Genomic DNA, 26,151 nt, shown 5'->3' with positions numbered 1-26,151 from the left:
TAATAGTCCGTAAAGGGAGAAATAGTAGCATTCCAGTTGCGACGGGTGAAATTTTCTAAAAAGTAATCCAACACAAAATTAAATACTAGGCATTAATGCGGTAGTTCTAATCATAATAAACTCTTTTATATTTGGAAAGGGAAGACGGCAAGAATCGAGTTGCATTCGCCACTGAAAGAATTCAGAATGCAAACAGTAGTACAGAACATATCCCCAATAAACGTTACCTTTGCCTTGCAGGCATTCGGTTTATGACAAATAAAATATATTGCCTGTGACCTTCTTGCATAAGTTTTCTTCATGCCAAATTTCATCAAAATTGATAGCGTGTTAGAAGTAAAACTGATACCTAAATAGAGTTACTTTCGATACGCGAATGTTAAATATTAAAATTAAACTATTTATATAGCGGTTTTTATATTTTAATTTACTTTTTAAGACTTTGCAGCCTTCGTGGTAAAATCCAAATAAAAAAAAAATTAACCCTATAAAACAAAAAATAATTTAACCTATATACTGCTTACCAAATTTGGAGTCGGTGACTAATTAATTATTTTTTTTTTAATTCAGCTAAAAAACTTTAATTCTTTCGATACGATAGTAACAGTTTATGTTCTTGACTTTGCATGCGTGATATAGTTTTTCTGGCATCAAAGTAGGCTATGTCTTTCCCAGGGTCTCAAACCATATACCAAACGCCGAAATCAGTTCTTGTAAGAGTTAGAAACAGATGAACAGAGCTATTGTTTTAAATTATTAGAATAGAGATGATTTTTGGGCAAATTAAGTGTAGTTATGGAACGGACTGCTAAGGCTATGTAAAGTTATGTGTGTTTGTGAATTATCGCTTGCTTTAACGGTGAAGAAAAACATCGTGATGAAACCTGCATACCTGAGAAGTTCTCTATACGAATTTTGGATATGTGAAGTCTACCCGCACTACAGCGTGGTGGACTAAGGCCTAATCCCTCAGTAGTAGAGACCCGTGCAGCAGTGGGATAGTATATAATACAGGGCTGATATAGTTATATTATATTATTAGACAACGTATATCATGTTTTGTCGGAATGCAGATTCGATCTCATACTATGACCTTCAATGTGGGCAGTGCAAATAGTTTTTTGTCAGTTCCTATCCTGTTCCTATCGGAAGAGGCTAGGGCTTTATTAAAAAAATATTTTGATATCATTAAAAGTGAGTAGGCATAGGAATTTTGGGTATAAGAAGTCTGCCCGTACTACCACGTGGTGGACTAAGACCTAATCTCTCTGTAGTAGAGACCCGTGCAGTAGTGGGACAGTATATAATACAGGGCTGATATTATAAAATCCAATTAGTATCACATACGTTCAGAGACTTATTTATATTGCAAAGTCTGAAAAGTCCTAATTTAAAGTGTTTCTACCATCCATTAATACAATAAGAAAAGAATAAGCGCTGCTCAAAGAAAATAAAAAAAAACAGTTGAATTGAGAACCTAGCCTTTTTTTAAAGTCGGTTTGAAATACTGTTACTTAGGGCCCGTTTCAGAAGTTTCATGAAAATTTCATTTCATCGTATTTAACCTTATGTTCTACATAAGCTAATAACACCATCAATAAAGTAGAAACACCATCCAACACCTTGAATTACGAAATATTGTTTGGTATTCCACTGCGCTCGTCTGAGACATGAGATGTTAATATGTCCAGTAGTTACACTGGCTACAATGTTTAAACCTACAACAGTGACTAGACACTGCTTGACAGAAATAGACATTGCGATGGTACCAACCCACACGGACTCTCACATATGAGAGACCTATCAGTAAAAAATATTCGTTTCCAACAGGCATAATTGTGTCAACTGAGAGGTAATCATCTGTCAACAGTCGACCAGTTCTGGATTTGTAAATAGGCCGTACAGGCCGCGGCCTATGGGCGGCAGCCTCTTAGGCAGATTTCAGAGGACGCTCACTCGATTTAATTAATCATTCGTTTATTTAACTTTAGTGCCTTCTATAATACAAATAAATGGAAAATGATTAAGTATTTTAGTAACCTGCATACATAAACCGACCTACATGAGAAGGCGGAAATAAAGTGGCCTACACTCATAAAAATATAAATCTGGTACTGCAGTCGATATTCTATTGGACTCCACTTACCATCAGAAGTGGGGTCACTTTGCACGTATAAAAAGAGCAAAATCTATCGAAATCCCTATCTATATATATAAAAATGAATCCCTATTTCCCTTGGTCACGCCATCACGCGTGAACGGCTGGACCGATTTCACTATTTTTTTTGTTGTGTTTGTATTGTCAGGAGAAGGTTCTTATGAAAGAAAAAAATCAAAAAATTGCGCAAAAATTAGAAAACTTAACGAAAATATTAATTTTACATAACTGTCAGTGGTTTGAAATAACTGTCAGCGATCGACAGAATGCGCGCGTGCATACATAGTTAAGACGGGACAACGTCTACCGGGTCAACTAGTTCCTTTTAAATCACCTTCGTAAAGCTCATCTGTTTTGTCTTCCAGCCCAAATTGCGAAGAATTACTGGCAATAAATACGCCTGGACACTTATCGCCATGTCGCTTGGTATCCCAAATGTTCATATACGGCCATGATAAATAAATAAATAAATAAATCACTTACCATCAGGTGGACCGTATGCTCTTCTACAGGTGCCTTATTACTGAAGGATGGCTCAGTTCCTTAGACCTTGTTCATGCTTAACGGAACAGTTCTTCGACCGTTTTTATTTCAGTCTACTCCCATATCGCGTAGCCACGACGCGTATGCTCGTTTACCCCTAAAAAAAACATTGTACAGAGTTATGTGTATACTCTATCCCCCTTATTCATAAACATTTTTTATCTAAGGACAGAGCATCGCTATGATAAGTCTGTTTTTCAGTGCTGACGGCATGGCAACCTTCGTAGTGCGTAGATATAGGACCGTTGTGATTGGCTAGTATTGAGATACAACTTGAATCTAATTGGCTGTCAGATAAACAAAGCTGAGAAACAGACTTGTTATCACAGCAATGCTCCGTTCTTCGATAAAAAACGTTTATTAATAAGGGGTATGTTATTAGTTGTTGAGGCTTAGACTAATAAAATAATGATTTCTTATGTTTACGCGAATGTTAGACATTGGAATGATTTTTCGGATTTAATCGCAGTTTTTAATCGACTTAAAAAATAATTTATTAGTCACCGACTCCAAATTTGGTAATGTTAAATATTTTTTGTTTTTTAGTGGTTTTAGAAGTATTATAATTTTTTGTTAAAAAGTTTTGTATTATAATTTTGAAGACAATGCAGTTTTCATAGTCACAGGGGGTAATTATAATAAAATGCGATAACATCCTAAAAATAGTTTCATTTCAATGACTAATAAGATACTAAGTTAAATAGGCCACTATGGCGAATTTTACTTGTGTAGGTATCTATCAGCAATTATGAAAAAATCGTGCCAAAAATGACGAGTAATACTGAGTTGGAAATTAAATATAGACCAAAAAGGCTATACTACTAATATTATAAATGCGAAAGTTTGTCAGGATGGATGTATGTTTGTTCCTCTTTCACGAATAAACTACTGAATGGATTTAAATGAAACTATACAGTACAGTGTAGTACAGCGGCGATAGCCTAGTTGGTTGTGGAACGGACTGCCGAGACGAATGTCCGCAGGTTCAAATCCCAAGGGCACACACCTCTGATTTTTCTAAAAAAATATGTGTGTATTCTTTGTGAATTATCGCTTGCTTTAACGGTGAAGGAAAACATCGTGAGGAAATCTGCATACCTGAGAAGTTCTCTATAGGAATTTCGAGGGTGTGAAGTCTACCAATCCGCACTACAGCGTGGTGGACTAAGGCCTAATTCCTCTCAGTAGTAGAGGAGGCCCGTGCTCAGCAGTGGGCAAGTATACCTAGTCTTGCCATAAATATTGTAATAAAGAAAAAAGAAAATTGTTAACTGCAAATAACATTTATTACTTTTACAGTGTGTCAGTTTAATACATAAATATAAAACAATTAAAAATATAAAAAGCTTATTCGAAGTGGTCTCCATTGGCTGCAATACAGTCCTTTAAACGATGAGGCCAGTTATCAATAGAAGCACGCACTCTTTCCATGGGAAAATTCTTCACTGCCAATCGTATAGATTGTTTTAGGGACTCAAATTATCATGGCGTTTAGAGCAAGCTGTACTCTCTAAAACTGACCACAAATCATAATCCAGCGGATTAAGATCGGGACTAGACGACGGCCAGTCTTCAGCTCTGATGAAGTCCGAAACGTTCGATTCCAACCAAGACTGCGTGGACCGAGCTTTATGACCCGGCGCCGAGTCTTGCTGGAAGGACCATACTTGGTTATTGAACATGGTGATGTTAAGGGGCTTAACTACCTTCTCAAGAATGGTATCTTGATACACTTGTGCCGATGTTTTGATACCTTTTTCACAAAAATATGGCTCAGTCACTCCTTCATAGCTAACACCCCACCAAACCATCACTGAAGTCGGATAATGTCCACGTTGCACTCTGTCGACTAATTGGGAAGCTTCCTTAGAGCTTTGAGCATAAATACGGTCATTTTGTTTGTTAAAATGTTGCTCAATTGTAAAAATTTTCTCATCCGTAAACAAAATTTTTCTGTGACCTCCCTTTGCGTACCGCTTCAGTAGTTGTTTCGATTTTACCACCCTATTCTTCTTTAAATTATCAGTTAAGAAATGGCCAGTGCGTCTCTTATAGGCTGCAAGTCCTAAGTCATCTTTTAAAATACGCGACATGGTTCTAGGTGCTATCTTCATTTCCCGAGATAAAATCTTTTGCTTTCGGACAGGATTTCTTCGAATTCTTTCCCTTACTGCTTTGACCACCTTTTTCGTACGAACACTACGTGGACGGCCAGATCTTTTCTGTCACAAACAGAGGAGGTCTCATTGTACCTATTAATAGCCCGGTACACAAACATTTTACTAATACCAAGTGTATGGAGAGTTTTAAAAATTGCATTTGGCTCCATACCTACTTTGTGTAATGCTATCACAGCGATTCGGTTCTCTTTATCACCCCACACCATTTTAATATCGCAAAATATTTTACAATGTATTGGCGCCAAAATGAGAAAACACAATGAACAATCGTATAAAAATGACAGATTCGAAATTCAAATGTAATATTTTTTTATAATTAAGTGTAACAGTATTTATGGCCAGACTAAGTATAATACAGGGCTGATATTATTATTATTATTATACAGTAATATTGGTTATACAACAGAACAACACATAGGCTACAATTTATAATGATTTTGCGTAATTTGGTCACAATATAACGATATATATCAAGTAAGTCGGAAAAAAATATTCCGGAAAACTCCTTTACGAGCAAAAGCTAGTAATATAATTTAAACTAAAATTAATTTGTTTATTTCCATTACACATTTCCTTTGGTTATTTCCAATTATAAAACTTATGATTACAAATAAGGGAGTCATAATATAGTAATTGATATTAGTTAATAGTTTTTATGCTATAAAAAGCCAGTGCGAGGAATATCAGCTAACTAGCTGACCCGATAGAAGTTGTTCTGTCTAAGTATGCATTTAAAGTACGCACTCTATCAATAGCTGACAATTACTTCAAACAACTGAGAATTATGTAAAATTAATATTGTTATTAAGTTTTCTTAAATTTTCTAGTTTTTCGCGCAATTTTTTGAAATTTTTTCTTTCATAAGAACCTTCTCCTGACAATAACAAACACAACAAAAAAAATAGTGAAATCGGTCCATCCGTTCACGCGTGATGGTGTGACCAAGGGAAATAGGGATTCATTTTTATATATATAGATAGATAAAGATAATAATAATATCAGCCCTGTATTATATACTGTCTCACTGCTGCACAGGCCTCCTCTACTACTGAGAGGGATTAGACTTTAGTCCATTTTATCTCTACATAGAATAATTCAATAAAAAGATTATTATTTTTCTTTTTAGAACATTTAAATAAAACCTTGTTTTAAAAATGTTTTTTACTTTTAATTTTTATTTTAATGATCTCTTATGTTTACGCAATTCTTAGACATTGATATAAAACTATTTTTTCGGATTTCATCGCGGTTTTTTTTATTATAATTTTGTATTATTGTTAAATGTAGATATTGTTATTTTCACTTTTCGGACGACTAACACCTCAGTCCCCGTGATCATGAAGGCTGCAGTTTTCGAAACATCGGTAGAAAAATATTACATAATTTTCTTTTTCTTAGTAAGCTTTTGCTATTCTTTTAAATATTGTTATGGTTGCGATCGCGAACCACTCAGTGTTATAGTGCTCTGCCTCCAGTCGTTCCCTCATTAAAAATCATGACTCTCAATGATCATTGTGATATCCTCATCGGCTTTGGTCTTCTCCCTAATGTGCTATATTTTTTTTTTTGGGATTCTGCCGTGGGTGCCAGAGGACGGTACGCTGGCAACCCACGGCGATCCGATCTCAAGGCCTAGGAGGAAGAAGGGAGGGGATAGGGTGAAGGAAGAGAAGAGGAAGAAGGAGCCATCTCAGGATAGTTGGAAGGGAGAGGGAGAGGAAATGTTCGCGAACTTTTATAGGCTTCAATGTGTATTTAGCAACCATGAGGTATACACACTGAACCGTGCCTAGAGTCGCGGCAAATGTGTCCCCGTGCATGCGTGCATTTGGCGTGGAGACCAAGCGCACAAGAATTGCTTAGGGGAATGTGCTACATTGTCTCGCTTTAACGCATTGGAATTCTCTATCCCTATGCCGGCTTTATATTAAAGTGTAGGCCACCTTATTTCCGCCGCTCCATGTAGGTAGGTTTATGTATGTTTCTAAAATACTTAACAATTTTTCATTTGTTGGTATTATGGAAGACACTAAAGTTAAATAAACGAATGATTAATTAAATCGAGTGAGCGTCCTCTGAAATCTGCCGCCTCTAAGAGGCTGCTGCCCATAGGCTGCGGCATATACTGCCTATTTACAAATCCAGGACTCTATCCATTTGACCTTCGTATTCGTGGTCATCCATTCAAATTTCCGAGAGCAGCTTTTCGAAGTTGTTTCCCGGTTCGCGGTTATAACTACATAGTCTTAAATCGTAAGAATTTTAACTGTTTAACAAATGAAATTCCCACGTCTTGATGTAACACGTCCGGTAAAGGAAACAGAACAATGGATGTATTGCTTATAGATGCATTCTTTGGAAAAATGGCTGTAATATTTTGCATTCAGGACGGCGAAACTAGCGTCTTAGTTTGGGTAAATCTGCGCTACTCTTAAAGGCGGTAAGATAATCATAGTTGGAGTTAAGGTGGACCGCTTTTAAATGCTAAAATATGTCGCACTCTTAATAACATAATGACACATTCCAAAATTGGTAATTTGTGGGAATCGTCAAACAACCAATTTCTGTTTGCGACCTTTTAGTTTTTTCCCTTTTTTATGCTACAGGTTGCATTTTTTACCTATCTTTAATAAGCTCAATTTTATAGCAACTTCAAAAGGTAGCAAACAAAAATTTGTTTTACGACTGCCAAAAATTATAAATTTTGAAATAGTTCATTATTTTATTAAGAGTGCGATGTATTTTTTAGTTTCGTCGCAAACTATAGGCTAGAAGAGTACACGTGATGCTTCTTAAAATAAATTTTTTAGACTGCCATGGCATAGTGACCACTACATACACCACTGCACCTGATGGTAAGTGGAGTGGTGTCCAATAGTCAACTAATGACAGATGATTACCCTTGGAAGTCGATACAATTATGTCGGCCTGTTGGATATACACAGGATCCTGGAACTCGACACGTCCGTGAGCCACTATGACGGCTTTAAACATCTTGTGTACAGTCGCTATCCAAAAATTACTCGGCGACCTTTAACTGGATTCCAATACATTAAAATAGTTAGGACATTTTTCAAAATTCTCGGTCTTTATAGTTTTTTTTTAGATTCCTATACTTAAAAATATGTATATTTAATATGATTCTGTGACTTTTGCTGGGTTTGATCACAGCTCGAGGCTTATTTTCTCTATCATTATATACTTAATTATCTAAAGCAGACGCGCACATATTCAAAAGTTGGGCATGTAGAGTTTGTGCACAAGGAGGCCATGACGTCGAATTGTGAACAAAATCTTTATTTATCACGTAGGCGAAATGGTAGGTGTCTCATGTGGAGTCCGCCTGGGTACCACCGCAAAGTCTATTTCTACCGCTAAGCAGCAGTTCGGACCACCAACAGCTACAATTTTAAAAAGTTGTATAATTGTAAAATGTAGGTAGATATTGTAACTTTGACTTTGCGGATGAACAACACCTCAGCCCCCCCGTGACCATGAAGACTGCAAAGTCTTCTAAACGTCGGGAAAAAACTAAAATATAAAAAAACCGCGATAGAATTCGAAAACTAGTTTAATTTTAATGTCTAACATTCGCGTAAACATAAGAATTCATTAAGCAGCAGTGTTAAATCACCAGTGACGAAGTCCACACAACCCGATTGCTCACGGCTTCTTCCTTCCTCCTTTTAGATTTATTGACATTTGTCTTAATTTTTCTTTTCTGTTAAACGGGCCGCGATATTATACCTTTTGGAAAATTCCACCTTTCGCCACTGGTAGTCAGTGTTCTGGTTTGAACATTGTAGCCAGTGTAACTACTGGACATCATTAACATCTCATGTCTCAGACGAGCGCAGTGGAATACCAAATACTTTGTAATTCAAGGTATTGGATCTACTGTTTATGGATCGTATAGCTTATCAGGCGAACGGCAAGCTCGTCTCGTCATTCAAAGCAATAAAAACTTAGGTAAAAATCTCCCATGCGGGACTCAAGTTGTTGTCTTACAAAGCCCATATATAGGCGAAATTCGCAATGTTGTTTTGACTTGTTGTTTTGCATTTTTTCAAAGGTACCTTTGACTTTTCCAAAGTTTAGTGTATGTTTGTAAATTATTGCTTCCTTGGTGAAGGGAAACATCGTAAGGAAACTCACATATCCTTTGAAGTTTTCTATAGGAATTTCGAGGGTGTGTGAAGTCTACCAATCCGTACTACAGCGTGGTGGACCAATGCCTAATCCCTCTCAGTAGTGGAGGTGCAGCAGTGGGCATATAATACAGGGCTGATATTATTATAATATGCCGCTGGTGTCTTGTGTTCACCTTTTTAGGGAAACTCCACTTTAGTTGCTGATAGGCCTCTCCTAAAGATATTGTTGAAAGCATCTAGCAAGTTCTTGGTACTTTCACGAGGTCTGTCTCTGCAGGACTTCCAACGGTTCACTTACCACATTTCCTTGTCAGATTTTAATATTGGAGTCGACGAAACACATTTGCATTGGAGAGGGATAGGGGATTATAAAGTACTAGCTTTTGCTCGCGGCTTCGCCCGCGTGATGGAGTTTTCCGGGATAAAAGTCCCGCTGCTCACTGCCTTGATGGTGTAGTTGTACTGCATGCGCGGTTTGACAGTGCTCTGAGGTCCTGGGTTCAATCCCGGGTCGGGCAAAGTGATTTTGTGTGTGTGTGTGTGCTCACTATTTTGGTCATAGTGGCTTCCACATAAAAGGTAGATATATGCTGTCGCGGACTTTTATTTAGAACTATATAAGACAAACAATCCTACGGTACATCATCTTTGTCTAACGCCAACGGTTTAGGCAGCGTACGCCAAGATAGCACTTTTTTTCCGACTTACTTGATATTTATCGTTATATTATGACCAAATTACACAAAATCATTATAAATTGTAGCGTGTATGTTAGTCTGATGTATAACCAATATTACTGTAAAGTTTCATTCAAATCCGTTCAGTAGTTTTTGCTTAAAAGAGGAATAAACATACATACATAATCGCAAACTTTCGCATTTATAATATTAGTAGGATATTCATTCTTAAGAGCTTTGTGTAGTCGAATAGAAATTTAAAATAATATTTATTACCTATTTTGCGAGGATATAAATGAACTGCTCTAAAAATAGTAAAAAAAAACTAATTGTATTTTTTATTTGTTACATGAATTGTATATACCTTAAACTGATTTTGAAAAGAGCAACACAAGTTCTAGCCCGTTCTCTGGTGATAACTGCACGAACTGGTAGAGTTAATATTGACGGAATCTAAATAATGTTGATTTTACATGTTCAAATGAATTATTTCATTTCAATTGTATACATAATGAAACGTAGTACAGAAAACCATCGTGTACAGCTCACTGTTGTGCTTAGTATGTTCAGTGAAATTCGGGAGATACATAGTGGAATTCCCTTTTCCTTTCTTTGTAGGCCGGCAGTCCACGACTGTATGCCGACATAAGTTAAATCAGGTGACCTATTTGCTCGTTGCAGATGATTTTTTAAGGGCTAAAATCTATTTTCAAGCTAGTTTTGTTTTACTAGAACTTTTTATGGCTCATACGGTGTAAATATAAATTAGTTAACGTACCAAAAACAAAAAATATATGTTTTTAATACGGAAAAAAATGCCATTCGAAATTTGAATTTTGAGATATATTACTGCCAGCGTGTATTTTAAATGTCGTTCCGTAACTCATAACGTTCTAAATATAAATCAATTAACAATCCAAAAACAAAAATAATGTTTTTTAAATACGCAAATAAAAATTAAACGCAATTCTAAATTCGAATTTTGACATACAAATCAAGTGTACATTTTTAAATAAAATAAAATTCATTTTAATTTTGAATCTCTATTTAAATAAAAACACCGTTCCAAATTCGTTTTTTGAAAATGGTAGAAACGCGTATGCGGCCCGGGGGTGTAGGCGCACCGCAATGCCGTGACCTACATTCGACGGCGCAGTGCGACGTCCTGATTGGCCACTCTCTGTGTTGCCTGTTTCGTTATGACGTAGTTTTGGTAGTTTTTTTGTCACATTAGTCTTCGTAGGTTTGTTAATTGTTTGAGGAATTTATTTTTTAATTGTGATTGAAATTCTTTTATTTAGGCTTAGTTAAGTTGAACTTATATCAAATAGGTATTTTTAAATTATAACGGACTTAAATATTCAAATTTAGATTCCATCGTAGTTCTTTTATGAAATTAAAGCAGAGTTGTAAGATATCGGGCATTGGGAAGATTGTCATAAAAAAAATTGCACTCATGCGATGGTTCAGTCTACCTTGAAGTAGCAAAACACCAATGTAAAATACTTCATAATTTTCTCCATATCGTCTTTCCACGTTTTTAATGCGCATTTTAGCATATTTTCTGTAAATATATTATATTCGTATTAATATCTAAGTACGCTGAGACATCTTCTCAAATAAGACATCGACTTATTACCAATTGGTAATATTTTGGAGCAAAAATTTGGTCCTGATGCCCGGTCTATAACTAACTATACTGTTGTCTTTGGATTGAAGGCTACGCATTTGTTTGCATAGCTGCAGTATATTTGGAAACAATGTAATAAGTAGCATTTTTGCTCAGCGATGTTTAGCTTGTATAGGTGCACGACAAAATGATCCTACTTCACCTGATGATAAGGGGAGTATTTGAATGAAAATCTATGTATATAAGTGAATCTCTATTTCCCTTGGTCATCGCATCACGCGTGAACGGATGGCACAATTTCGCTAGTTCTTTTTTGTTGTATTAATTATTGTTAGAAGGTTCTAATGAAAGAAATATTCAGGATGTTGAGCGGAACATTAGAGAATTTAGGAAAACTTAACGACTATTTTCGGCCTTTTGATAAATCGCTGTGATCAATATGAATTTAGGAGACAGCTGTGTTTCTTGTTATTTTTGGATAAATATATTATGTTAGTGAACACAATTTTTATTTTTGTATTTAGATTAATATTTTTACGAATTTCGATTGTCAATTGATTTATATTTAAAACGTCACGAGTGTTTTTTTGCTTATTTAAAAAAATATATTTTTGTATTTGAATTGTTAATTCATTTATATTTAGAATGTTAAGAGTTGCCGAATTACATTTAAAAATATACGCTTGCATATAATATCTCAAAATTCAAATTCCGAATTGCGTTGAAGTTTTATTTGCGAATTTAAAACAATATTATTTTTGTTTTTGGATATTTTAAAATTCAAATTTCGAATGGTGTTTATTCTTCTTATTTAATTTTTTTTATTTGTATTGTTAACTGATGTATATTTAGAGTTGCCGTGAAAAGGTATCAGTAAAACAAAACTAGTTTGAAATGAACTTTTGGCCATTTTAATGCGCAATTCACTGAATTCCTAAACCGTTCGACAGATCTTGTTGAAATTTTTATGTGTTTTCCGGTGGATCCATGGATGGTTTGGATTCACTATTGCATCCAGTTGCACTGTACTCGAGTTCTAGGACTTTATCTTCTTTTTAAGGCCGAACAATTTCTGTCAGTGCCCCTTGTTATAGGTTATTAAAGAAGAACTTTTTGTTGCTCTGTATCACCGTAACCTTAAAAGCATTAACGTATATTCTATAGACACGAACGTCCATATAAACTATTTGTTCAAAATATGAACTAAAATGTAACCGAAACGTCACTGTTGTAACCTATTTATTCACTTAAACTACAAATAGTTTTGCTTGACTAATATTTTTTATTCAACCTGGACGTTTACACTTAGACTCGAGTTCTCATATCATGAGCGCCACTCCGTACACAACCACAAGTTGTAAATATTGACCACACTAAAGTCAGTTTGAATGGATTGCAGTTCAATTCAGTTGAACACAGTGAATGTTGGGAACGCCAAATCTAGTACGTAGTACATATATCGATGCCTAAAACTGATTTTGAAAACAGTAACAGCAGAGTTTGTCTGTTCTCTCGTGAGAACTGCTTGAATTGGTGGTAGAGTTAATATTGACAGAATCTAATATATAACATTTTGCAATTAAATAACTTATTTCATTTCATTATCACGTATAAGTTGTAGATAGTAGGAATGATGCCAAATTAATCTTTTTTGACTTTCATCAAAGTTAGCGGCAAGCATACTACAGAAACACAAAGTATAAGTGGGCATTGCGGTCTTTGGAGCCAGTTCGTAGCGGTTTGTATTTTGGGAAGTCTTTGAGCCTTCTCTTTGATATACAGACGCTGTAGTAATAGGATTGATATTTTTTTACTGACAAGGTTATGGTAAGACGGGTTGCCGGTGTGGATCACGGTTCGTTTGCGAAAGCCAACTATCGCAAATTATCTGGCCAATCTAAATTACGCTTTGTAGCTTTTATTTAGCGATGTTTGTGTTTTGGCAATAGGGGACCGGACTCATTTTTGTTCTTTATTATTATCAAATATTTACGTTATATAAATTATAACACAGTAAGAATTATTTGAATCCGGTAAAAAATCAACAAGTTATAATTCTTTCAATTTCGGTAGAAGGGGTAAGTAACAAAAAACAGAAAAGAGGCGCAATACCCACGTGTGACGTCATCGGGCATTACGACGCGTGTGAAAGAAAGAGATGAAGCGATATCCCCACTTCGCGTCCACTTCGACACATAGTAATATTTGAAATATAAATTACTGGCTCATTTTTTAACCAATTTTAATGCAGTTTTCGCAGGAGTGCTTCTTTTTCGTATTATTAACCATTACATATAGAATAATGTACAAAATCAAGCATAGGCCGGTCCCCTATTATCTTGCCAATTTAAATTACGCTTTGTAGCTTTTATTTAGCGTGTTTGTGTTTTGACAATTCTCATAGGTTTTAATTTTACGTAGTACAGTTCATGAAGGTTGTAAAACATTGATACCCATTGGTCCAAGTGGACCCAGGGGTCCACGGAAGAATTGAAGGGGGTCTACGCTGACGTGACCAAAAAATGAGAGTCCACAATTTGTAAGCGAGGGTCCACGAAAGTATGTCTGGTTTGATATTAAAGTGACCTCACTACTCTTGATGTAAAACCTTCATTTCTTAGTCTTTCTTACCCTTGACTGACAGCGGTACTTTTTAGGATTCCATACCTCAAAAGGAAAAAACGGAACCATAGGATCACTTTGTTGTCCGTCTGTCTGTCAAGACCCTTTTTCTCAGGAATGCGTGGAGGTACTAAGCTGGAATACCTCATTTTTTAGACCTTTGTCTTTAATTTATGCTGCAGCTATCCATATTGTAATATAGATTTCATTTTGCAATAAAAATACCATTTATGACTCGATTATGATGGGTAAATGTTTACTTACCTACAGGTTTGTACGGAAGCCTCGGTGCGCGAGTCTGACTCGCACTTGGTCGGTTATTATCATAGACTCCTTTTAAAATTTTGGTTTCTGTGGACATTTTTTTGGATTTGCAGATAATGTGCATTACAATTACCAGCCACTGGGCGCCTGGACAGTTATGTTGTGGTCACCATGCCATACAACCCCTATCAATATTATCTGCCTACATTAGAAGTCAAACATTTTAGTACTTTACTATTAAACCAACATTTTCGTGGACGCCCGCTTACGAATTAGTATTATTAGTATTAGTAGACCCCCGTCAAGTCTCCCGTGGACTCCTGGGTCCACTTGGACTACTTTGGGAATCAATATTTTACAACCTTCATGAACTGTAAGACTAGGTAAAAGATAAATTAAAAGAAAAATAGTCTTCACCTTTAATTACAATGGCATTAAGTTAACCTATCAATATTTTTAAATTTCATTCATGTATTGGTGCACACTGGTTGGTGATCAATAAAAAAAAAAAAAAAAAAAAAAAAAAAAAAGCTATGAGAATTGCCAAAACACAAACGTCACTAAATAAAAGCCATATAGCGTTATATTGATTGGCAAGATAACTTCCAGAAGTTGGCTTTCGCAAACGTGCCGTGAGATCTCTGCTACCCGACTTCTAGAATAAAACAGGACTTCCAGCATTACATTTAAATTATTGATATGTTATCAATGTAACGCATCTGGAAGTTATTGCGCAGTTGCTGAGAGAATTTGTTTCCCTAAATATGTCATAAAAGATGTCACAATAGCAAAATTTTGACAGGACGAAATATATTTATTGTTACTGTCAAATGAATTGGCCATCTTTGAAAATGGTAGAATTACGTTGTTAACATATTTGTCTACAATAACATGCCGTTATAGTTTGAATTTCGAACACCAATTAAAAGTAACTACCTTCTTATCTACATTTCATTTATAATTAAAAACTCATTTACTTTTTCCAATTATGAATGAAGAAATTTTGTAAATCGAACGCGTAATTATCGGATTGTGCCAACAGACGTACCTACTTGTTTTATTTTTTTCTGCATTCATGAGTCAAGTTCAAATTTCGAACGCATTTTCTAGAAGTATCTTAGCGTTGCGTCGTATCCGTTGTTTGTTGATTGCAAGTATGAAATTCGATCAATAAATTATGTCTAGTCTGGCTAGACGTATTAAAAACATAAACAAAATTGCATATTGCCACTTTCCGAACTAAATATTTTCCGTGGATCATTATTGTATTATTACTTTTGTTATTTTATTGCGTTGAATGACGAGACGAGCTTGCCGTTCGCCTGATAAGCGATGCGATCCATAAACAGTAGATCCAACACCTTGAATTACAAAGTATTAGGTATTCCACTGCGCTCGCCATCCTGAGAAATAGACATCGCGATGGTACCTACCCAGGCGGACTCTCTCATAGAGACCTACCACGCTGCATTTGTATTATGTATTGCATGCACCAGGTGTGACAATAAACCTCTTTTTCTTCCTATCTTTCAGTATTTGGTTTCTACTGTCCATGGTTCGTATTACCATCAGGAGAACGGCAAGCTCGTCTCGTCATTCAAAGCAATAATCATCGATATATATGTACAACGTACTGGATATGCCGTTCCGAACATTCCCTGTGTTCAACTGAATTGAACTGCAATCCATTCAAACTGACTTCAGTATGGTCAATATTGACAGCTTGTGGTTGTGTACGGAATGGCGCTCATGATATAAAAACTCGAGTCTAAGTGTAAACCTAGATTTGAATAAAACATATTAGTCGAATTAGTAAAATTATTTGTTGTTCAAGTGAATAAATAGGTTATATCAGTGACGTTTTGGTTGCCAGTTTAGTTCAGATTTTGAACAAATAGTTTATATGGACGTTCGCGTCTGAGGTCTACGTCAATGGTGACAGATGACAAAAAAAAATCAGAACAGAACGGCCACAAACATTGCATTGATTAATTATATTGTGTAAATCGTGTATCCTTATCGTAGTTGTTAGTGTTATCAGCAAATCTGGCACATTTTTTTTATATTTACAATACTGATATCGTTTTATTGTCGATGCGATATTCTTCCTGTGTACCTACGAATATACATTACTAGCTGGGCCCTTATTCTGTATGATAGTGTAAACGCGTAACGCGGCCGTGTCATGTTATCTTCGAGAAATGTGCGTGGAATGGTATTCTGTAAGCCAAATTTCTATAGTCCTAAACATGACGCGTTGTGTTACGTGCTTGTTACGCACTGTCAAAATAACGTGCGGGATAGAGAATAAGGCCCCTGATCCGACAACGTCCTGACTTAACTATGAATAATAAAATAATAATATCAGCCCTGTATTATATACTTGCCCACTGCTGAGCACGAGCCTCCTCTACTACTGAGAGGGATTAGGCCTTAGTCCACCACGCTGTAGTGCGGATTGGTAGACTTCACACACCTTCGAAATTCTTATAGAGAACTTCCCAGATGTGCAGGTTTCCTCACGATGTTTTCCTTCACCGTTAAACTATGAATATTGAATTCGAATTGGTATTATTATAAAAAAAAACATTGTGTTTATTATTGTAATGCTCTATGATACACGCATTCTGTCAATCGCTGACAGTTATTTCGAACAATTGACAGTTATACTTATTAAATTAATATTGTCGTTCTTTTCTAATGTTTCGCTCAACTTCCTCAATGTTTTTTTTAAAGAAACTGCTCCTACCAATAATTAACACAACAAAAAAAAAATATTGGTGAAATTCTTTCATCCGTTCACTCGCGATGCGATGACTACGGGAAGTAGAGGTTCATATAGATATAAAGTTATTTGTAGATAATCACTACATAGTATAAAACAAAGTCGCTTTCTCTGTCCCTATGTCCCTTTGTATGCTTAAATCTTTAAAACTACGCAACGGATTTTGATGCGTTTTTTTAATAGATAGAGTGATTCAAGAGGAAGGTTTATATGTATAATAACATCCATTAAATAGTGGAGAAATACTGTTATTTTGTTATGTTATACCCGTGCGAAGCCAGAGCGGGCCGCTATGTTTTTATATACAACGTTCACAGTTTTTCTGTAGTGTATTTAGTATCAGCATTGCACCCGTGCGAAGCCGAAGTGATAATATAAAATGCAAAATATGCAGTGGCTATAAAATTAAAACACACTGACGTATAAATACCACAGGACAGTACCTATACACACATGACGCATTTATCCCCGAAGGGATATGCTGACGCGCAACAAGGGCATCCATTTTTCGCCAAGTGTATTCCATGATGTGATAGGGGGCGAGCCTAACGCTATCGGGCACAAATTCCAGACTCCGGGCTGATAATAAATAATAATAATATCAGCTCTGTATTATATACTTGCCCACTGCTGAGCACGGGTCTCCTCTACTACTGAGAGGGATTAGGCCTTAGTCCACCACGCTGTAGTGCGGATTGTTAGACTTCACACACCCTCGAAATTCCTATAGAGAACTTCTCAGATGTGCAGGTTTCCTCACGATGTTTTCCTTCACCGTTAAAGCGAGCGATAAATTCACAAAGAATACACATATGATTTTAGAAAAGTCAGAGGTGTGTTTGGGATTTGAACCTGCGGACATTCGTCTCGGCAGTCCGTTCCACACCCAACTAGGCTATCGCCGCTTTTTCAACTAAGGGTATTTCTGAACAATTCTTAATTTTTTGTCCTGTTTACGCGTTTAGACATTAAAATAAAACTATTTCTCGGATTTTATCGCGGTTTTAATATTTTTGTTTTCTCCCGGCGTTTCGAAGACTTTGTAGCCTTCGTGGTTACAGGGGGGACTGAGGTGTTGTCATCCGCAAAGTCAAAGTTACAGTATCTACCTAAATTTTACAATTAAACAACTTTTAAAATTTTAGCTGTTGGTCCGATCTATGCAGAACGAGCTCAGTGTCTTGAAGTCTGTCCGGTCTTTTGGGTTCCGATTTAATTAAATATAGAACTGGATCCCAGGCTTGTGCAAGCTTCCAACCATGTATTGACATTCGGATGTTTTTTTAATTTTAATAGCCTCGCGATTTTAGGCAGGAATTGGTGTTCTTTGGCTTGTTTAATAGCAGATAATGAGAATCCTTCTTTAGAATATTCAGCAACTGTAGACTTTAAGAAAAATTATAATATATAAAACCGTGATAAAATTCGTAAAATTGTATTATTGACTGCCTCGGTGGCACAGTTGTACTGCATGGTACGGCAGCGCTCTGAGGTCCTGGGTTCGAATCCCGGGCGAAGTTATATTTGGGGTCTTCTGCTCAGTATCAGCTCGGAGGCATTAGTGCCCGATAGCGATAGACTCGCCCCCTATTATGGAACGGAACGCACTTGGCGAAAAGTGGGTGCCCTGGTTGCGCCTCTGCATACCCCTTCGGGGATAAATGCGTGATGTTTTTTATTGAGTATTATTTCAATACTAAGGTTGTATCTGTACCTGATCTTTCTTAAGGCGTGTTTTTTTTTTTAAGTATTATTTCAATTTTTGCACCCATCCCGCCTTTTCTTAAAGGCGTGATTTTTTCTAAACGTGCATAATATCCACGCACATCAAACACATAAAGAAAAACTGAGCGAAAATTCTAGAAAATCGGAAAATTGTTTTTCACGTTACGACTTATAGCTAGCGTGTGTTATCAGTATTTCAAGGCTTTTCCACAATGTGTTCGCTGTCTCGCTCTAACCACACGTTAGAGGGAGAAGGAATCTTATTAGAATGTACTTTGTTTAACGGTTAAGTCACGGAGATATTTTACAGTATTTGATTTGACCAAATCGGTTCAAACAGGCATAATTGTGTTGACTGAGGGGTAATCATCTCTCATCCATCGATATTCTATTAGACTTTTACCATTAGGTGCATTATGGCGTGTCCGTATTAAAAAAATCGTCATGTTCTTAATATAATGTAATAATAATATCAGCCCTATTATATACTGTCCCACACACGGGCCTCATCTACTACTGAGAGATTAGGCTTTATTCCACCACGCTGTAGTGCGGGTAGACTTTGCACCCTCGAAATTCCTTAGAGAACTGCTCAGGTACGCAGGTTTCCTCACGATGTTTTCCTTCACCGTTAAAGCAATATTCACGGTGATATAGATGTGTTCCGCCTTGATTCTTTAGCCTCATTTAAAAAAAAAATACGTGTATTATATGCACTTTAGAGTCTAAGCAGTGATACTATCACTAATCACAAATCTAATCAGTATTTTGACTGACTTATTTAAGTAAACGCAAGCCCATTTCGCATGTAGTGTTCACATCTAGAAGGGCACAATGTTATTGCTACGTACCCTATTATCGCATGTACTACTTTATATGTTTTAAAATTAATATTGTACCCAGTTTTGTGAACCAAAAAAAAAAAAAAAAAAAAAAAAAAAAAAAAAAAAAAAAAAAAAAAAAAAAAAAAAAAAAAAAAGCAATTGATAATTCACAAATACACACATAACTTTAGAACCTGCGGACATTCGTCTCGGCAGTCCGTTCCACAACCAACTAGGCTATCGCCGCTCCAAAAGGAAGGGGAGTGTGCGGGAAGGATAAGGAACCATCAGGATGAGCGGAGGGAGAAGGTCATTTTTCGCGAGCTCTAATAAACCTAGTAAATTTGGCAACCATGAGGTATACACATTTCACTATGTGCCTAGGGCCGCAGCATAATGTCTTTCATGCATGGACGTGCATTTGGTGTGGAAAACGAACGCTCAACAATTGATTAAGGCCAATTATGCCTGTTGGAGTCGGATATACACAGGCTGATCCCGGAGCGACACGTGGGCCACTATGGGTTTAACACCTTGCGTACGGTCGATATCCGAGCGAATATAAAATATATCCTACCAGCAGTTACAATATAAATAATTTTGACAATATGATAAATTTTATGGTGCGGTTACAATACAAATATTGCTAATAAACTAGCAAGGTAGATAATTGGTATTTTTATGAAATGAAATGAAATGATGTGATTTATTTGAATCTGTAAAATGTTATACATTATTTAGATTCCGTCAATATTAACTCTACCACCAGTTCGGAAAGCAGTTTTTACCAGAGAAGAACGGGCAAGAAACTCTGGTGTTGCTCTTTTCAACCAGTTTAGGGTTTTAGGGTACTATTCCTCGAATTTTTTATTGCTTTGAATGACGAGACAATTTTGCCGGTCGCCTGGTAAGCGATAAACAGTAGAACCACTATCCCACTCCTTGGATTCGAACCGACATTCCAACAGTCGAGTACAAGTCGAAACCACGAAATTTGCCTTTTTATCGTTCGTTGACCCAGTGACAGTTTTTATCAGAGACATTTTCCTTTAGTGTATGAACAGACTTTATGCAAACTACGTTAACATACTTTTATAAACATCGCTGGTAGGTCTCTTGTGTGAGAGTCCTGGGTAGGTACCACCGCAATGTCTATTTCTGTCAAGCAGTGTGTACTGTTGTAGGTTTGAACATTGTAGCCTGTGTACTGGACATATTAACATCTCATGTCTCAGGAGCGCAGTGGAATACCAAACACTTTGTAATTCAAGATCTACTGTTTATGGATCGTATCGCTTATCAGGCGAATGACAAGCTCGTCTCGTCATTCAAAGCATTAATAATATCTATGGTTCCAGTAATAGTGGAGTCATATTGCCGTATAGAGGTTATCCCGAATCAAATGATATATCAAGTTCCTTGGTATGTTTTAGATAAGTTTGTTGATACGTGATAACCTAGTTGGAGACAAGTTTCCTAATAATATCAGCCCTGTATTATATACTTGCCCACTGCTAAGCACGGGTTTCCTCTACTACTGAGAGGGATTAGGCCTTAGTCCACCACGCTGTAGTGCGGATTGGTAGACTTCACACACCCTCGAAATTCCATTTAATAGGAATAATCTGATGTGCAGGTTTCCTCACGATGTTTTCCTTCACCGTTAGAGCGAACGATAAATTCACAAAGAAACACAACTTAAAGAATATTTATCATTCATGGAAATATGGAAGATAGGTCACTCTTATCATTGACGTATATTCTATAGACACGGACATCCATATAAACTGTTTGTTCAAAATCTGGAGTTAGAACTAAAGTTTGCTGCAGCGATAAAACATCAATTGTCGTCTAAGCAAACTTTAAACATGCAGTACTGAAGTGTTTTAAATAGAGAATAAGTAAAATGGCAACCAAAACGTCACTGTTATAACCTATTTATTCACTTGAACAACAAATAATTTTACTTATTTGACTATTAATTTGTATTGACATCCAGGTTTACACTTAGACTCGAGTTCTTATATTATGAGCGCCTCTTCGTACATAACCACACGCTGTCAATGTTGATATACTAAAGTCAGGTGTACAGATTGCAGTACAGTGGAGTCGAACACAGTTAGTGTACGGAACGGCAGATCTAGTACGTAGTACGTATAAATAGATTATTAGCTATGTGGATAGTACGAAAGGGGCGCCCGATCGTACGTAATCTTATAAACAATGTCCGAAAAGATAAATTAGTAAAATTAATAAATGATTTTAAATTAGCAATAATGAATTCCTCCTAGCTGAATTTCGGCCACGGCGGCCAAACTCAATGGAGATCAGCCAGGTACGCAGGAGATATTACAGTGCACGAGTGTGTGCTAGCACTATTATTTGTATTGTAACCGCAGCGTAAAATTTATTATATTGTTAAAATTATTTATATTGTAACTGCTGGTGGGATATATTTTATATTCGCCCGAATAGCGACCGTACACAAGATGTTAAAATCATAGCGGTCACGTGTCGCTCCGGGATCAGCCTGTGTGTATCCAACAGGCATAATTGTGTCGACTGAGGGGTAATCTCTCAGTCGACATTCTAATGGACCCTGCTCTTTACCATCAGGTGCAGTAGGATCTTTGCTCGTACAAAAGAAAAAATCAGTTTCAACATGACTAGCGATGTGTTCATGACTGGCAAATTATAGTATTTAGTGGGTAACATTGTATTCATACCAAGTATATGATTGAATGGGATGACGAATGTAAGTGCCATGGCGTTTTTTTTAAGTACAGACTCCTCAGTCAATACCGAAAGAAACCTGCAAACGGTATGCTAGTTCCCCTTGGCTTAGCGACTGTTGGGCCCTGGAGGAAGAGAGGAAGAGGAGAAATAGGGGAAAGGAGGAAGGAAGAGGAAGTAACAGGATGGGCGGAGTGAAGAGAGAAAATGTTCACGAGTCCCTCAATGTGTTACAACCATGAGGTATACACTGAACTGTGTGCCTAGAGCGACAAATGTCCCTCATGAATGGGCGTGCGTTCGGTGTGGAGACCAAGCGCACAAGAATTGCCTGGGGAGGAGAGAGGAGCGCCATGGCGTTAACGTATGGCATTACTGGTAACTTCCTTATTCAAGGGTCCGTATGAGCTATTTTTACCGCCAAACAGCAGCACATACTGGGCATATTATCAGCTATTATACACTGTCCCACTGCTGCACGGGCCTCCTCTACTACTGAGAGGGATTAGGCCTTAGTCCACCACGCAGTGCGGGTAGACTTCACACTCTAAAAATTCTGATAGAGAACTTCTCAGGTATGCAGGTTTCCTCACCTTTCCCTTCACCGTTAAAGCAACCGATAATTTACAAATACACATAATTTAGAAAAGTCAGTGGTGTGTTTGGGTTTTGAGTCAGCCATTCGTCTCAGCAGTCCGTTCCACACCCAACTAGCCTATTCTCATGTTCCATTGTTCGGGCTTCCTCTACTGAGGATCAGGCCTTAGTCCACCGCTGTAGTGGAGGTAGACTTCAAACTCACTTGAACTCAATACCTTGATAGTCATACTGTATACATTTCAGCTCCGAAGTCATAGTAATTTGTAAAAAAACAGATCTGGTTCAGAGCTTTGATAAGATATGATGCATACTGATAAGAGATATGACGTTATCATCTAACGTCTATGTAAAAGCGATAGCCTAGTTGGTTGTGGAACGGACTGCTGAGGTTAATATCCGCAGGTTCAAATCCCAAGAGCACACACCTCTGACTTTTCTTAAATCATGAGTGTATTCTTTGTGAATTATCGCTTGCTTTAACGGTGAAGGAAAACATCGTGAGGAAACCTGCATAGCTGAGAAATTCTCTATAGGAATTTTCGAGGGTGTGTGAAGTCTACCAATCCGCACTACGGTGTGGGGGACTAAGGCCTAATCTCTCTCAGTAGTAAAGGAGGCCCAACAGTGGGACAGTATATAATACAGGGCTGATATTATTATCTAACGTCTTGGTGGCGTAGTACTGCATGCGCGGTACGGTGGCTGAGGTCTTGGGTTCGAGCGGGCAGTGATATTTGGATTTTTTCTGCTGTTTCAGCCTGGAATTTGTGCTTGATGGCAATAGGCTCGCCCTCTATCACATCATGGGATACACTTGGCGGAAAGTGGGTGCTCTGGTTTTTTTTTGGGAACTGCCGCGGTCATCACCGGGGTTACCCTGCTAACGGTGTACAAGCGATCCCGGCTTAGCAACCACGGCAATCCCTGTGAGCATTTGGTGGGCCCTATTATCACTGAGGGTGCCAGCGGACGGTACGCTGGCGACCCGCAGCTATTCGGTCAGGACGCCCGGGAGGAAGAAGGGAGGGGATAGAGGGAAGGAAGAGAAGAGGAAGGAGGAGGAGCTTTGTTAGGGGAGATGTTCGCGAACCCTTATAGGCCTCACTGTGTATTTGGCAACCAAGAGGTATACATTAAACTAGTGCCTAGAGTCGTGGCATAATGTCTCCCTGTGCGAGCGTGCATTCGGTGCGAAGACAGAGCGCACAAGAATTAGGAGTATTCTGGTTGCGCCTCTGCATACCCCTTCGGGGATAAATAGGTGCTGTTCTCGAAAATAATCTCTCAAACGAATGACCTTAGGTCAAACGGTACCCAATGAATTTTTATATTATAGAGAAACCACGATGACCCACTTTTAAAATCTTCAACTTAGGAAAGTTAACGGATTTATGATGTACTGGCTTATGCTCGCGGCTTCGCCCGCGTGAAGGAGTTTTCCAAGATTCTTTATTCTTTTTACTTGGTATTCAGAGGCGGCCTTTGGGGGAGGAACCGGGCAACCGCCCGAGGCCTCGCAGGACCTTTTTTACGTTCTTACCGACGAAACTGTTAAAACAGGGGAACTTTTTTTTACTTTGCGGGGCCTCGCGTCTGTTTCTTTTTGCTTTCGCCTGGACCCTCGCGTGGTTTAGGGCCGCCACTGATGATATGTATAGTGGGGGAGCCCACTTCCCCTTCCTTGCTTTGACAATAACATAGGTCAGAGCGTATTTGAGCGTACGGAATATTAGGAATGGAATTGGTGAATTCATTCGAGTTTTAGAATCTCTACGGGGGGGGGGGGGGCAGCTGCCCTTCCCCCCCCCTGGCGACGCCCTTGGTTGTAACCCGATAAATAATTAATGTGAATGCCCGCATTAGAGTTTAGTGGCTGTCAAACCGTCAGTAGGCTGTGGGGAATATTCGTTATTTTCACCTAAAATGTTTCAAAACTTAATAAGATGTAGGAAATTGTTACGTTGATAATGTATCAATCATAACTGTCAATCTAAACTGTCAGTTTATCTCTTGATATGCCGATAAGGGTCTGTTTTCCACACCTTATCTGAGAATAGATAGGGTTTCTTCTATTGCTTTGCCCGTAATTTTGCTAGCTTTACTGGTACGTCTCTCATATGTGAGAGTCTGGGTAGGTACCACCGCAATGTCTATTTCTGTCAAGCAGTGTGTAGTCACTGTTGTAGGTTTGAACATTGTAGCCAATGTAACTACTGGACATAATTAACAGCTCATGTCTCAGACGAGCGCAGTGGAATACCAAACAATACTTTGTATTTCAAGGTGTTGGCGTTTCTACTGTTTATGGATCGTATCGCTTACCATCAGACGGCATGACGGAGAACGGCAAGCTTGTCTCGTCATTCAAAGCAATAAAAAATATAGCTCTATCGTATATTAATGAGTGAAGGTACCACAGAAGTATCTATTTCTGCCATTAGGCATGTAGCCTGAACAGAGAATTATGCTTACTGCCTCGGTGGCGTTGTAATTGTACACAGTACGAGTACGACAGTGCTGAGGTATTGGGTTCGAATCCCTGGTCGGTTCAAAATAATTGTGACTGGGTTTTTCCATTTTAAAACATTACTCAGTCGCAGCTCGGAGTAAGTTGGCGGTGTGATATCCCCGAGCCTCACGTAAAGCCGTTGGTCTGATCTCTCTCCGGTCATGTCTCACCGGACTATGAGTAACAGAGAGTGCTTGTGTATTGCACACACTAACACTATAATATCTTGCTGATCTCCGTTGAGATAGGACGTGGCCGAAATTCGGTTAGGAAGGTATCAATTAAATCAATAATTCTTAAGATGTCGTCGCCAGTAGACTACACGCTAATATTTTTTTTAATGAAATCAAGTATTCAAATTAAATTTTGATTTTTTCGAAATGAGCTCACAGTGTCTTGAAGTCTGCGTAGATCGGACCAACAGCTAAAATTTAAAAAGTTGTATAATTGTAAAATGTATGTAGATATTGTGACTGACTTTGCGGATGAACAATACCTCAGTCCCCCCGTGACCAAGGCTACAGTCTTCGAAACGTCGGGAGAAAACTAAAATATGAAAACCGCGATAAAATCCGAAAAATAGTTTAATTTTAATGTAAATTTTAAAAGGAAATGATAAATTTGTAGATGGCTAGCCGATGGATATACGTAATCTGGTTCATCTCTGCCTACCCCTTGTAAGTTGTGAATAAAACCTTTCTAGGTGAACCAAGTAACGTCTGAAATAGGATGTCTACACTAGGACAAAAC

At 37.6% G+C, this 26,151-nt stretch overlaps 1 protein-coding gene across 1 annotated transcript in view; it reads left to right on the top strand.

Moving 5' to 3' along the window:
- LOC115449933 (translational regulator orb2) overlaps nt 1-26,151 on the top strand; it is an 87,588-nt gene that overhangs the window by 1,045 nt on the left and 60,392 nt on the right. The gene's annotated exons all lie outside the window — the stretch shown is intronic.

The sequence above is a fragment of the Manduca sexta genome, chromosome 1 (genome assembly GCF_014839805.1).
Source record: "Manduca sexta isolate Smith_Timp_Sample1 chromosome 1, JHU_Msex_v1.0, whole genome shotgun sequence".
Lineage (NCBI taxonomy): Eukaryota > Metazoa > Arthropoda > Insecta > Lepidoptera > Sphingidae > Manduca > Manduca sexta.
The sequence above is the reverse complement of the archived record's forward strand: the minus strand, read 5'-3'. Positions and strand labels throughout refer to the sequence as shown.